Below are 15,633 nucleotides of genomic sequence, written 5' to 3'. Positions count from 1 at the left end.
AACAAGGTAGCATGTACAGCAGGACCACTTCTTGTTGTCCCTGTATGAGCAGATCCACTTGCTTTTGTCCTTATATGTTCAGATTTTGTCTTTGTCTTGTACCCATAACTTCAGTACAATGATTAATAATAAATAGACTACATATTTCATCATCTACTCACATAACCTCATTCTACATCTCTATTTCTTCTGAAATCTCTTCTTCCACCTAAACTTTTCACCACATTCCTCCTCCTTCAAATGGAAGAGTTGAGCAATTGGTTGTTGCACAGGCAACAAGAAAGTACAGAAGACATTGAGTGGATCCAAGCCACATGCACTCAGGTTGTTGCAAATTTGACGGAGCATGATTCTTCTTATCCACTAAGAAAGTGTGGTTCACGGTCTGGTCGTGGTCAGAATGTCGAAAGACATATATAGGGGATCACGTGGCCAGTGTCTTATGGAGGATTAGTTCATCGAATGTCCAATTTTCGATGAAGTGGAATTTCGGAGGAGGTACAGAATGAGAAGATCAATCTTTAATCGCATCATGGAGAGTCTTTTCAACCACGACAAGTTCTGGCAATAAAAACCCGATTACTCTGCCAAAATGGATTCCTACCCCAACAGAAAATGACGAGTGCCTTATGTATATGCTTGCATATGGTGCATCTGCCGATCAATATATCAAAATAACCAGGATGGGGGAATATACCATGTTGAAATCTTTGAAGAAGTTTTGCCAACAAGACCAAACAAACTCTTTACTCAAAGTGCTACCTTCGCACTCTAACACTAGCAGACCTCCACAGGCTTCTCTAAAGAGGAGATAAATGTGGTCCTTCGGGCATGATTGAGAGTGAAAAAATTGTCCGATTGGCTGGGCCGGATTTTACACTAGTCATAAAGGTTGCTCAACAATTATTCTTGAGGCAGTGACGTCCTTCAACACATGGATATGGCATGTATTTTTCAGAACTCCAAGAGCTCAAAATGACATCAACGTGCTCGGACAATCTAAAGTGTTCCAACATGTCATCTCTGGAAGTTCTCCTCCAGTGACATTCAAGGTTAACGACATAAAATTTTCCAAACCATACTACCTAGCTGATGGAATTTACGCTTGATGGTTAAATTTCTTCAAAACAATTCTCAATCCAAGGGATTTTGCGGGGAAATTATTTTCCAAAAAGCGAGAAGCATACTAGAAATATGTGGAGAGCTGTTTTGGTATCCTTCAATCTCGTTTTGTGATACTACATGCGGTGCTCGTTTGTTTAAATTGTCGACTCTTCAAAGCATCATGATATCTTGCATAATTCTTCACAACATGATTGTGGAGGATGAGTATGTTGAAGATGACTTTATAGAGTCTAACGAAATTTGACAACATGAACTCGGAAGGGGCAAACGTCTATGATTATCCCTTAGACGAGGAAGGACATCATGTACCATTCCAGCCAGTGGGAAGAGACGAACAAAATCTTGCACAACTCATTAACCGTGTAGAGCAACTTCATTCGGCCTATCTCCACAAGACTCTTCAAGATGCTTTAGTTGTGCACAATTGGAATTTAGTAGCTCATGAATAGTGATCGAAGTGGATTTTAAACTTTCTTGTTAAATTATTGGTAAATGTATTGTCATTCTTAGTGTGTTTTGTAATTTTAATTAATTCTTTTCTAAATTGTGTGATATGCTTTTATCATTAATAAAAGTAACATTATTTCATAATGTCAAAATTTTATTCCATAAATTGAAAATTACATATATAAATAACAAGCTAAGACTAGCAACATTTTATTTAGAATAATAAAAATCATGGGGTGTCTTCGAACCATTGTGTGTCTTTAACACTATTACAGACATCATCCCTTGCTTTTGCTTTAATCACAACCTTTCTTCTTTTCCACCATTGCTTTTAGTCCGAAGTCATTGCAGAAGTATCGGTAGACATAATTTGTGTGTATTATTTTCCCCCCTCAAGTGCCAATACTTTCACTACGTGATTTTGGGCATCCTCATCCCTTTTCCTAATTAACTCAACTGTAGCAGTGGTGGATCTAGCAAGAATTTGAGTGTTGGGGAACACAATAACTTTAAGGCTGTAAAACTTTTTTTTGGGGGGGGGGGGGGGGGGGAATCACCCCATTGACTGTTTGACCTCTACTAAGACGTTGTCAATGAAGAAGAGAGAGAGATATGATAGAGATAAATAGGGCTTCACGTATCAGTCCTCCAATTTGTAGTGTACTTCTCGGTTGATTATCTTGGACGGTGCCCTAAATGTAAACAACTCGCCATTACTTGCATGACAAGCAATCATAGGTTTTTGAGACTTTAATCCTACATACATCGTTTATATATTACTCGACTATTAGTTATTACAGTTAACCTACAGAATCAAGGAGCAACCTTTGGAATTAAGAAGATTTTATTTTCTTTATGGAGGTGAACCATGCACTCCTTCATATAAACTTGGGTTCCAAGAAATAATTGTTAAGAATCTCACCCCATAAATCTAAAAAGTGCATTAGTAACTAGAAAGGATGTTAGTTTCCAACTTTATTTTGATGACTTGTCTTGAATTCTATGGATGGGATCTCTGTACTAGTGACTCAATATCAAAGCTTACTAATCTCTGGTGATCACTACCAATGGATGGCAGCATATGGGAAATGACCAAATCATTTATCTATTACTGACAAAATAATATATATGATTAAGACTATGGGCAGGGTGGTAGGAAGAAGTTGTTTTCTTTTCTTTTATAATCAAAATTATGGAGGTGTACTTCGTCACACGTACTAATAGGTAGCTCTGCCCAATGTTAATTAAGGGTGTTCAACTCTTTCAAGCTAGCAAGTTTGGATCAAAATGGGCTGCTAAATCTTTCATGGAAGGCGTCACATTTAAGAAGTCAATTAATTATTGCATATATATACATTACCGGTGGATTTGGTGGCTCTGATGATTGCCCTAGGGTGAATTTACAATGGCGCTAGCAGCAGATTTGCAGTAGGCTTGTCATGCCAATATGGTGGTTCAATCTTTCTAGTGGCGCACCGAACCCCCTAGTATGGTCTTCTTAGGGTTGCACAAAAAATACGGTTTCGCTTACATTGAGAGAGATAAAGTTAAATTTTAATGTCTTCTTCTCGGTCATGCCTAAGTGATATTGGATTGAGCTGTGTGGGAATCGTTCTAAATTTGTCAAGGGATAAGTGCCATTAGAATCATAGAATGAGGTTTAGCATTGGACTTTATGTCTTTTTCTTGGTCATGCATAAGTGGTATTGGATCGAGTTGTGTTAAGTGACATTGGAATCGTTCTAATTTTGTCAAGGGATAGAATCATAGAATATGAGGTGAGTGAGGCCATATATGTTACTCTAAATTCAACTTATCATGTAAATCTAAAATTTAAAGTGCTTGATCATCCATTTATCCAAAACCAAATAACTATTTTGAGATGGACCGATTACATTAATTAGTATAAACTAAAAATGTAATAGCATACATACTTAAACAATTTGTGATAAAAAAAAAACTCATAGTTCATAATTTATTGGACGGTGCTCGTTTGTTTAAATTGTCGACTCTTCAAAGCATCATGATATCTTGCAAACTTTCATGCCAAACTTTAACTGTGACTTTCAAATTGCACCAATAGGATTGTAGAGCTTGTTGGCTTTGAATTGGTGGGATTTCCTTATAAAATTTTCCTTAAAGTCGGCATGAATTTTTTCCCAGAGCTTGTTCTTTGATTGACGATTGTCGGTGATGAAACATGTAGTAAAACGTACCCACTGAAAGACTTGTGCCTACAACAATCAATTTGATATAATTATTATTAATAAAAAGCAATGACTAAAATATCAAAAATATCTCCGATATTTTCATTTTTTTGAAGAGGCGATATTATTTTTGCCTACCAATTGATTTTCGACTGAGATTTTCAAAATTTTCTAAAATTTGGGGAAATATCGGGATTTTTCTGAATTATTTCCGGAAACTTCCGAATCCATCTCCTTTTCTCACATGCTAAGCCAACCTCATGACTCTACCACATGACTGATAATTAGTTGGACTAAAATTCCAATCGAAAAGCCAAATAGGGATCATTAAGTTTCAAACCTTGGTCATCGTTAACACTCTTAAAAGCCTTGGCCATCTATGCTGCACCTGCATTTGTTTTGTTCTTGCAACATTCTAATATATATTCTTCCTACGAATCTGAAAACTTAGATAAATATCCAATAAATAATTAACTTACAACAATCAATTTTTACCAAGATTTCTATTTACCAATAGTTCAAAATTTTTGCAACAACTTTTCAAATTTTTACTTCTATAAATAGTTCAAAATTCCATTCATTTCTTGCACCAAATGAACCTACAAGTTTATTTCTTCACTTCTTTCTCCTACTACTTCTTCTGCACTTCCAAAATCTTATGCTTATATATAGTGAACCAAAACTTGGTAAGTAATTACTTAACATTGTTAAGCATTTGGTTCTTATTGTTTAATTTCATTGTTCTAATAAATGACATTTACTATTTTTAATATTTGGTATCTTAAATATACATTCCTACACATAGAGATGATGAAGATAGTGCAGATTTTGTACCTCGTAGGTCATCTATGTGGTTCTCTCTAAGTTACTCATGTAATTAAAGGTGTAATGTATGATATGTACGTACAAAGAATGTATATAAGGCGTGATAGCCTAGCCTCCCATTGGGTTTGCAGCCATAAAAAACAAAGTTAGACGTTTATTTCAAAAATTTTAAGAATTGTCAGCGATTCAACATTTATTGTTTCATCTTAAATTATTACACATAGATCATTTACTTCTACTGACATAAATGAAGGGAAAATTAAGCTATCAACATAGAAATTCAAAAGCATACTCAAAACTACATCAAAGCACATTGTTCGTACACAAAGCCCTAACCCCGAATTTATTCTACTCACAACCCATAGTTACATATATCAAAGCCATAAACATAATAAACATCAAGAAGAAGAGAGGAAGAGAGGAAGAGTGGAGAATGTGGTTGGTTACGGTTACCAACGCATTTGGTAGTTTTGATACCAAACCGAAATTTTAAGACCTCTATTTAGCTCCCTTTGATGCAAAACTAGTGAGAGATGTTTCAAACTATGAAAATTTTGGTTATTTCAAACCCAAATTGCCATACAAATCCACTAAGCTCTTAGAAACTATGAAGAACAAAGAATAAAATGTACGAAAACAAAAGTTATGATTGATCAAAAATGTATAGACTCTTCGGTTTTAGAACAAAACCCAAGAAGCTATACAATTTTCTCTACACAAAAGTTAAGAACTATGAACTATAAGATGAAGAACTAAGGAAAATGGAGAGAGAAAGGAGATGAAATGGATGAAGGAATATAAGAAACGTCCAAAGTGAGGGGAGAGTCTATATATAGGCCAAAAGTGATAAATGGAGAGAGAACGAATAAAATGAAGGGTTAGATATAATGTAAGGGTAGTAATGTAAGGGTAGAGAACGAACAAATATGGAAGAATAAAATGTGGATCTAGTATTTAATTCCACATAAAAATGACTTAAAAGCCCGTAGATATTTTAGTATAGGAGATAAAGTAAGGGTAGTAGTGCCATTGTGCAAGTGAACAAAGCAATAAATGGGAGACAAATATGTAAGATGTAAGAGGGAGACCACTTATCATCTTTTAAATTTTGAATTAATAAACCTGAGACATAGACACGAAAGAGGGAAAATGGGGACTTGGAAGGATAAAGATATAATGCTATGAGAGTCTCTCTTGGTCCAATGACCTGGGAAAACTCAATTCGGCGTAATTATTTCCTCTACTTGCTAAAGCAACCAGACATGCAATAAAGAGAGATAGCGAAGGGGGGATAGGGAACCTCGGGAGGGTAATAATAGTTCACGTGCTCAGTGATTCCTCCTTTCCTCTTTTTGAATTTCCTCCCTTTGCAAGCAATGTACATCTGAGAAAGTCAAATCTTATCTATAGGTCTCTTTCTCTTGTATTGATCCTCTTTTACTTTGATGTAGATAGAATTCAGAAGACATAAACAATTAGTCGATCGAGTACATTGGATTCTTTACATGACCAAGATAATGGCAATGAGGAGGGTCAGCGAGATGAGGTCTTTCTTGTCCAAGAGGCTGAGTTCAACTTTATCTCTGACATATTAATGGCGATATTGATGGATAAATAAGCCTCAATTTTGGTCGTTTTGGATTGCTCAATTAGAAACAAAGCATGACTATATGCAGCAATGTTAAGAACAAAGCATGTAAGGGGAACAACACGTGTTTGAATGTCGATAATGATGAAGAAATCTCAAAAATGTGCCAACAAAATTCACATTAATACTAGGGCTGCCATTTGATTTGGTAACTATTGAACCGATCGAATACCAACTGATATTTTACGTTTGGTAAACCAACTTTTTAGTAATCGACTGATAAAACCGAAATCAAATATTACCGAAAAAATTGTTTTGGTTTTGATAAATACCGACTCTACCGATTATTTAAATATTAGCTAAATATATTCTAATTTTCAATACACATACATGCATATTAAGAAATGCGAACATAATTATTTTCATGATAGTATTAGCATTATTACTAAGACTAGATTAATCTTACATGTATTTTAAGTAACTTAGTAAAAGATTGTTAAAGAACTAGTTTTATAGAAAATGACTGATGGAGACATCCTTGAGTATGGAAATGTATGGAAACTTATGTATGATGTGCCATACTCCCAAGTATAGGAGATTAAGTTTTAGTAAACGAAACTCCACTAAGCTAGATTACCGCGAAAACGTACAAAACTTAAAAAACACATAGAAGTCTATCTTTTTACAAAGGGTTTTTTGCACCAACAGTGTCTGGAGACTTGGGTGATTGACAATATGATACCCGAACTTACAAAGTTATTAAAGTGATACCCAGACTCAATTTTTCGTATGTCCGTCGTACCTACGTCAAATTGCCGTCACTGAGCCGTTAAAATGAGGCACGTGCTACGCATGTGAATTTATTTTCAAGGGTAAAATTGTCTTCTTACACCATTTTAAATAAAAAAAATTTGAGAAAATAAACTGAAGCTGTTAATAAAAAACAATTAATCAATATAAATATTATTGTTTTATATTCTCTTTGTTCCATTTCGTTTGACTACCCCAAACCAAACACAGTACCCTCTTCATCTCTCCCTCGTCTTCCTACCCAGATCAAAAACACAATGAATGTTCTTCATCCAACCTTCTTCTACTGTTGCTTGAGCTTCAACCCGTACCTACTCATTCCTCTTCATTTTATTTTAGCTTACATTGGAAATATCATAAACAACATTAATTCTAGATTCCTAATCAGTAATAATCAAATTAAAATTGAAAAACATTGGAAGCTTGGTAGAAGTAGGAGGCTCTGCATCCAAATCCCATTCCATAAAAGCAAGAAGAACCAAGGTATTCTGGAAAGTGGAAACTAGTACTAAAACAATTGGTATTTTTGGAATCCGTTCCGGTCGCAAGGAGAAATTCAGAATTAGCTTGCAATTCACTTATTAGATTCTCCATCTATCACATTTGACAATTAAACAATGAACATAACATGCCATGAAAAGAAAGCAAGACTCTTGAAACTTTGGCAACTGATTGTAGATCTCCATAATTATCCATTATTGAAAGTCCATCAATTCTTCAAACAACAAGACTAGCAAGCAATGATATAGACAATCTCTTCGTCCTCCTCCTTCCTCAACCTCAAGTCCCGCTTTGAGATCTAATAACCGATCCCCTCCATCGTCAAAATTTACAGAGAACCCAACCCAAATCCAAATCCCAATCCCAATTTCAATTCTGTCCTCCAGAATGGCGGACAGAGTTTTCTGGAAGCATCGCTCGTTGGAGATCTGAAATTGGCGATGGAGTGCGCCCCCGCTTATCCTTTTGTCGGGGTCGTGTGCCTGAAATCGAGGAGGACAGAGGTGTTTTTGCGGGACAAATCGGCGAGCGAAGTCAGTCGTTTTAGAGAGAGTCGTTGACTGAGGGGAGAGGAAGAAGACGAGAGGTGGAAGGGTAAAAAAAAATTAATTAAAAATTAAAGGTAAATAGATCTTTTTATTAAAAATATTTAAAATGTGTTATAGTGTAATTGATTTTATACTATTAATGTCTATATCATGTATTAGGTACAATAGTAAAGAGATAAGTGTAATGGAATGTGGGGATATAATAGTGTATTTTCTATGCTTTTTATCCCTATATAAACCCTCCAATGTGAGAAGAATAAACTCACCAATTCACTCTTCAATCTCTCCATCTACACTCTCTCTGTTTAGTTTTCGATTGTTCTTTAACACGTTATCAGCACGATTGCTCTAGAATTAGAATCGAAAAAACAAGAATAGAGGAAGTTCATCATCCGATCAAAGTCATTTTTCCAAACCTACAAAAAACCCCCAAAACCTACCACATATCAAAGCCCTTGATCCAAGGAGCCCAGAACCGGTCTCAGAACCACCAGAACCGGCCGGAAACGGCCTAAACCGGCGACCGGAAAAATCGGACCGCTGCCGAACCGCTGTCGAAGCCCTGCCGAGACCTGCCGAGCAGCTGCGCAGGACCTGCCGACACCCCGCCGAGAGGCTGCGCAGAAGCTGCCGAGCGGACCTGCCGAGCAGCTGCGCAGGACCTGCCGACACCTGCCGAGCGGACCTGCCTAGACGCTGCGCAGCAGCTGCCGAGCATCTGCCGAGACGCTGCGCAGCAGCTGCCGAGCAGCTGCCGAGACGCTGCGCAGCAGCTGCCGAGTAGCTGCCGAGCCACCTGCCGGCGACTTTTCCGGCAACTTTTCCGGCACTTTCCCGGCGACTTTCCGGCACTTGCCGGGGACTTTTCCGGCACTTTCCCGGCGACTTTCCGGCACTTTTCCAGCGACTTTCCGGACACTTTTCCGGCGACTTTTTGGACACTTTTCCGGCGACTTTCCGAACACTTTTCCAACAACTTTTTGGACATTTTTCGGTGATTTTTCGACAACACTATTTCGAGGTATTTCTTACTAAAAGTTCCCGCTTTTGAGTTTTACCTTTTTCCTATGTTTCTTTTTCTCGGGAACTTGCAATTAGAAAGCGGAATCGTAGGGATTCACGCTATACGAACTAAGAGCGTTCGTAATCAATGAACTAAGAGTGTTCATAAGACTTCGGACTAAGAGCGTCCGTAAGCATCAATGTATGACTATATAAAGCGGAATCGTGGGGATTCACGTTATACGAACTAAGAGCGTTCGTAATCAATGAACTAAGAGTGTTCATAAGACTTCGGACTAAGAGCGTCCGTAAGCATCGATTTATGACCATATAAACATCATTGTTTCGGTCTAATTTAAATATTCTTGGAAGTTGATTTCTTGGTAGCATAGCTCGGAAATCTTAGTTTTCGTGGAAGTTTAACTCCGAAACTAATATATCTTCTTCTCAGGATGTCGAATGGACCTGGACTCGATTTTCCTATGCTTGACTCAACAGGCTCAGATTACTATAGCTGGGTAACCGATGTTGAGAACCACCTCACTTCGAGGGAGATATTGCCCATAATCCAGGCACCTTGCCAGGGACTTATGTTCCAACGAATGCCCACAAAGCATGCTCAAGCAGTTATCTTGATGCGACGTCATATGGACAAAGCACTCAGGTTGGAGTATATGTCGAACAAGAATGCAAGAGAGCTATGGGTAGCGCTAGAAGAGCGCTTTGGCAATATCCAAGATACCCTCCTCCCTGACTTGAAGATTCAGTGGAATGATATACGCTTCTCCGACTTCAAGTCTGTCTCTGAATACAATTCAGAAGCTCTTCGCCTCAAAGCCATGTTAAGGTTTTGTGGAAAACCTCTCACAGAAGAAGAGCTAATTGAGAAGACTCTCTCCACCTTCCCTGTTGTAGCATTTATACTGTCAAAGCAACATCGCACTGACTTCAATGCTGGACGACTTATGAGGTTTAATGAACTCATAAATGTTTTGTCGGTAGCTGAACAGCACGACAACATCCTCGTAAAGAATTATAATTCAAGGCCCATCAGAACCAAGAGCGTTCGTGAGGCGAATTATATTGCACCTCAAATAAAGGGAGCTAACCACAATGACATGTGTCATCGATGTGGATCAATTGAGCACTGGTTCAAGCAATGCCATGCAAGTACCCAACTAGCTGCAAGCTACAAGGAGTATAGGCAATTGAGAGAGCAAGAAACCAATCTTGCTGAAGATGAAGATATAAATCTTGCTGAAGGTAAAGATATCAATCTTGCTGACGATGAAGATGGTGAAGATATCACTCTCACCACTGAGGACTTCAAAGCTGCAGATAAAGAGCACGAGGATGCCGCAGACTTTGATTAGAATAGTCCTTTCTATTTTCCAAGAATGGCAAATGTGCCTTAGTCAAATGACAATTGTATTAAAACTTTTTCTCATGTGGCGCATCCAATGTAGTATGATGTCTAGGAAAGTAATTGAGATCGGGGTACTTAAGCGAGCCTCGCTCCACCAACATCTCTCTACTTTCCTGGTCATATTTCATTGGAGTTACCAAACGGATTGAGTAACTACAATTTGTCTAAAGTTTGATTTTATTATGGAATAGACTTTGGAAAACTTTGATGTAATCATTGGCTATTTTCCTTATTAATAAAGTGTCGCATTATTATTCAATGTCATGGACATGTGTTAAATTCCGAACTTTATATAAAGAGCCAATAGTTTTCATGTGAAAACACATTGTGAGAATGGACAAGAGTTCCTTTGCATCACCTCTAATGACTACGGACATAAAACGAGTATTAGAGAAACTTATGTGTCGCTCTAGTGGGTTGCATGCAACCACTATTCAAGTCATTGAATCAAACCATGTCATAAGAGATGACTTATGGGATTCTGACACATATAGGCTTTGGCAAGAACGTTTGAGATATCCAGGTTGTGATATGATGCTCCGTATATTAAAGACTTCACACGGACATCCATTCTTCACAGTGAAAAGAAGTACGAACCAAAGATTGGTCCAAAGAGTTACTTCTAAAAGATATCATTCGTTTTGCAAAGCTTGCTATTTTTAGCAAAAATAGGATTGAGACCATCCTATGCAAAGGACACTAAAGAAAATATGCCATTCTTGCAAAGAATTCAAGGTGATATTTGTGAACATATTCAACCAACTTGCGGACGTTTAAATATCTCATGATGTTGGTTGACACGCAAACACACTAATCACGTGTTGTGCCATTGTCCATCTATAAAAGCTGCTTATGCTATACTCATAGCACATATAATATGACAACGGGCTCACTCCCCGGATCATCCTATTTAGTCATTTGGATTTTGACTATGCTAGTGAGTATACATCGAAGATTTTCGATGGTTATTGCAAAGGGAGTGATGTTGGACATCACATTCCCATATACACACCTAAATGGTCTCGTGGAAATAACTACGATGGTAGTTCAGACATTGGCGATGCGCACCAATCTCTTTATATCCGCTTGGGGTGATGCAATATCGCATATAACTATGCTAATTCCTCTATGACCTACCCCCACTCAATGTATCCCTGCGTTACAGCTAGTGACTGGGTACAAATATTTTGTACTTACGCACATTCGAGTGAGTCATTTATGTGCCAATGTGAGCCATTTATGTGCCAATTGCGCCGCCACAGCGCCTATGGTAGGTCCTTAAAAACAAGTGAGCAACTTAGTTGGAATTGAGACTCCAACAATCGTCCGCCACTTAATGCCCTTGCAAGGCGATCTCCTTACCGTTTGATTTACGGATGTCACTTTGATGAGACAGTCTTCCCGTCGTTAGGGGGAGATAAGAACACAAACTGTTCAGCAGGAACGACAGGAAATGTCGTAGTCTGTCCCCACTATGTCTCATCTCGATCCCTATTAAAGTGACGAGATCACACACATTTGCTGCACAAATGCCTGCAAGGAAGGACGTCCCTATAAGAGGACGTAGCCCCACCCTACACAGAGGTAGGCAAGGCGCCAACGTCATAGAAAGTGGCACTCTGGCGTTACAGGTCATAGCCCCAGCTAGGATGCGTGGGAAGCCCGTGGATTCGAAGGATATTTTGGCATCCTCAGATCATCGACACTCAACATCCGTCTCATGAGTATCTTCTGGATTATGGTTATCGTTGGGGGACGCCTCAACGTCAGAACCTATTCCTGAGAATATAGAGCTCTATGAAAATTACACTAGTGTACATGAGACGTGGAACAATAACTCCATCATAATTGATGATGTAGTTGCGCATTCTGTTGCGCATGAGTTTGTTGAGACCGATGATATCGAACCACGCTCCGTTGAAGCATGAATACCAACGTAGAGAAATTTAGCCTAAATGGAAAGATGCGATCCAGATTAAACGAAGAGGAAGGTGTTTGAGCCAGTGATGCCAACACCTCCTTACATAAAACCTATTGATTAATGGGTCTTCGTTAGAAAGCATGTTGAGAAAACGAGATGGCAATCTCACCTTATGGCGCAAGGCTTCTCACAAAACGCCCTGGAATTGACTACGATGAGACATATTCTCACGTAATGGATGACATTACATCCACTACCCTGTCAGTTTGGTAGTTTCCAAATAACTGAACATGCAGCTTATAAATATGGTCACTACGTATCTCTATGGGGATCTAGATACGGAATATACATGAAAGTTCATAGTGAAACTTTATTTACCCAAATCAAGTGGCTCTAGACCACGGAGCGCGTTTGCAATAGAATTGAAACGCTCACTAAAGTGACTACTTGATTGGGAAGGGATATGCCCGTGCGTTTCCATAACAAGTTTCGGATTCTATCACGGTTTTCATGTTAAACATGATCTTCATTAGAAGCTCTTAAAGAGTTAAGGGAAACCGTTGAACACTTGAAATCCGAGTTTGAGATGAAGGATTTTTGGGGAAACACGATTAAGCCTCGGTTTTTTGAACTTGAGCACCGTACGGTGTTGATAGATGCTTAGGCATTTTGACAAGGTCAAGCCTTCAAGCACCCCATGATCATTCGTAGTCTTGATCCTGAAAAGGATCCTCTTCGTCTGAATGGATGATCGGACGAAGATGTGCTAGAGAGGCTGAAGTGCCTTACTCAAGTACAATAAAGCGCATTATTGTACTTAGCTCAAATGCACAAGACTGGACATCTCACTTTGCCATAAACTTGTTAGCTAAAGGTATAGCTCTGCGCCAACGCAACGCCATTAGATTGGTGTAAAAAGATATCTTTCGGTACTTGAGATATACGATCGATATGGGCTTATTCTATCCCTACAACCAGAAACGCCGCCAACGCTGGCCTTCGTTTTCTATCCCCACCCCAAAACAACATAAGTGTTTTGGAAGGTTTTGCTGATGTTGGGTATCTCATAACCCATACAAAGGTCTTCCCAAAAACTGGTTAAATGTTCACCATGGATGAGACCGCGATATCTTAGAGGTCTACAGAATAGACCTTAGTCGCTATATCTTCGAACGATGCAGAGATTATTACTCTTCGCAAAGTGGTTCGTGAATGTATATGGATTGGATCCGTAGTTACGCATGTTCGAATAGTTGTGGTTTGAAGTCTACCACAGATGAGCCTACAAGCATTTAGGATAATGCTGCTTATTTTTGAACAAATGAAGCAAGACTACATCAAAAGCGACAACATCAAACATAATCAGCAACAACAGACTCTCCTCAAGATTGAAATGAATCAAATCCAATCAGAGGATAATGTAGCGGACTTATTCACTAAAAGTCGTTACCTAAATCCACCTTCGAGAAACATGTGAAAAGCATCGGATTGGAAAGGTTATCCGAACTCCCATGATTGAAGCAATCAGGGGGAGATATCGACATCAGGGGGAGTTATGATGTCTACATGTTCGATCTCGAAGAGCGAAGGACGTGTTGTACTCTTTTTCCTCCTCGAGCTTGTTTTTGTCCCACAGGGTTTTACACTCGAGTAAGGTTTTAACGAGGCAACGGATGAAGCGTCACCGCCGAGTTTAAGCGACACAAGGGGGGAATATCCAGACCATCGTGTACTCTTTTGTCCTTCGTCCAGGGTTATTTTTCCCACTGGGTTTTTACCTGGCAAGGTTTTAATGAGGCACATCTTTAGTATGGTCGCCCCACTTATACTGCATCCCTCTCGTAGACATACTACCTACTTATGATGCTGATAAGAAGACTCCACTTATCTCCGAAGATACGGTATTGCTACTCCACACTCATGCGCGTTGTGCTCTTTTTCTCCTTCGACCATGATTGTTTTTTCCCACAGGGTTTTATTACTTGGCAAGGTTTTTAACGAGGCAACTTAGAAGCACATCACCAAGACAATACTATTTAACATGATATATCCAAGGGGGAGTGTTATAGTGTAATTGATTTTATACTATTAATGTCTATATCATGTATTAGGTACAATAGTAAAGAGATAAGTGTAATGGAATGTGGGGATATAATAGTGTATTTTCTATGCTTTTTATCCCTATATAAACCCTCCAATGTGAGAAGAATAAACTCACCAATTCACTCTTCAATCTCTCCATCTACACTCTCTCCTTCTCTCTGTTTAGTTTTCGATTGTTCTTTAACAAAATGTTAGTTACAGGGCAAATCAGTCTTTTTACCTCTATTTTGTACCTCACGTGCATCACACATGGTAAACTTAACGGCTCAGTAACAACAATTTGACGTAGGTACGACGGAGATACGAAAAATTGAGTCTGGGTATCACTTTGATAACTTTGTAAGTTCGGGTATCATATTGTCAGTCACCCAAGTCTCCAGACACTGTTGGTGCAAAAAACCCTTTTACAAATTAATGGTTTTGGCCATTTGGAAGCCAACATCACAAAAATGATGATATTAATGAGGATATTAGTGGTTCGAATTTGAGTTAATAATTAAAAATTAAATTAAACTAAAGTGCCAAAAAGTAAACTAAACTAAACTAAACTAACAGGCATAGAGTTTTGATCAAATGAGATAAAAGGGTGCCAAAGCATCGCACCTAGCCTCCCTTGTGCCAAACTTTGTGACAAAATGCAAATTGGACAAGCTTTTGATCAAATCTCCCGGCTCCAACAAGTAGATGCCGAGAGACATTAGGCTTTTACATGTGTTAAACTACCATTGGTTACTGAAAATAGCAATTCCACATGCTTATTATTTTTACCTATCCCTTGGTTATTGATTAAAGGTAAAATCCACATAAATAAAACCTAAGTTCCTTGGTTATCGGTTTACAAAAGTTCACACATACATGTATTAAGATTCATTTGTAAGGAAATCAAGCAATTCACTTGGTTATCGTCTAATCACCACATAGATCATTGACTTGTAATGACATAAATGAAGGGAAAATTAAACTAGCAATATAGAAATTCAAAAGCATGCTCAAAACTACATCAAATCACATTGTTCATATACAAAGCCCTAGCCCCAAATTTATTCTACTCACAACTCATAGTTACATACATTAAAGCCATAAATATAATAAACATCAAGTAAAAGAGAGGAAGAGTGGAGAAAGTGGTT

Source organism: Rosa rugosa, chromosome 4 (assembly GCF_958449725.1).
Source record: "Rosa rugosa chromosome 4, drRosRugo1.1, whole genome shotgun sequence".
Classification (NCBI taxonomy): Eukaryota; Viridiplantae; Streptophyta; class Magnoliopsida; order Rosales; family Rosaceae; genus Rosa; species Rosa rugosa.
The sequence above is the reverse complement of the archived record's forward strand: the minus strand, read 5'-3'. Positions refer to the sequence as shown.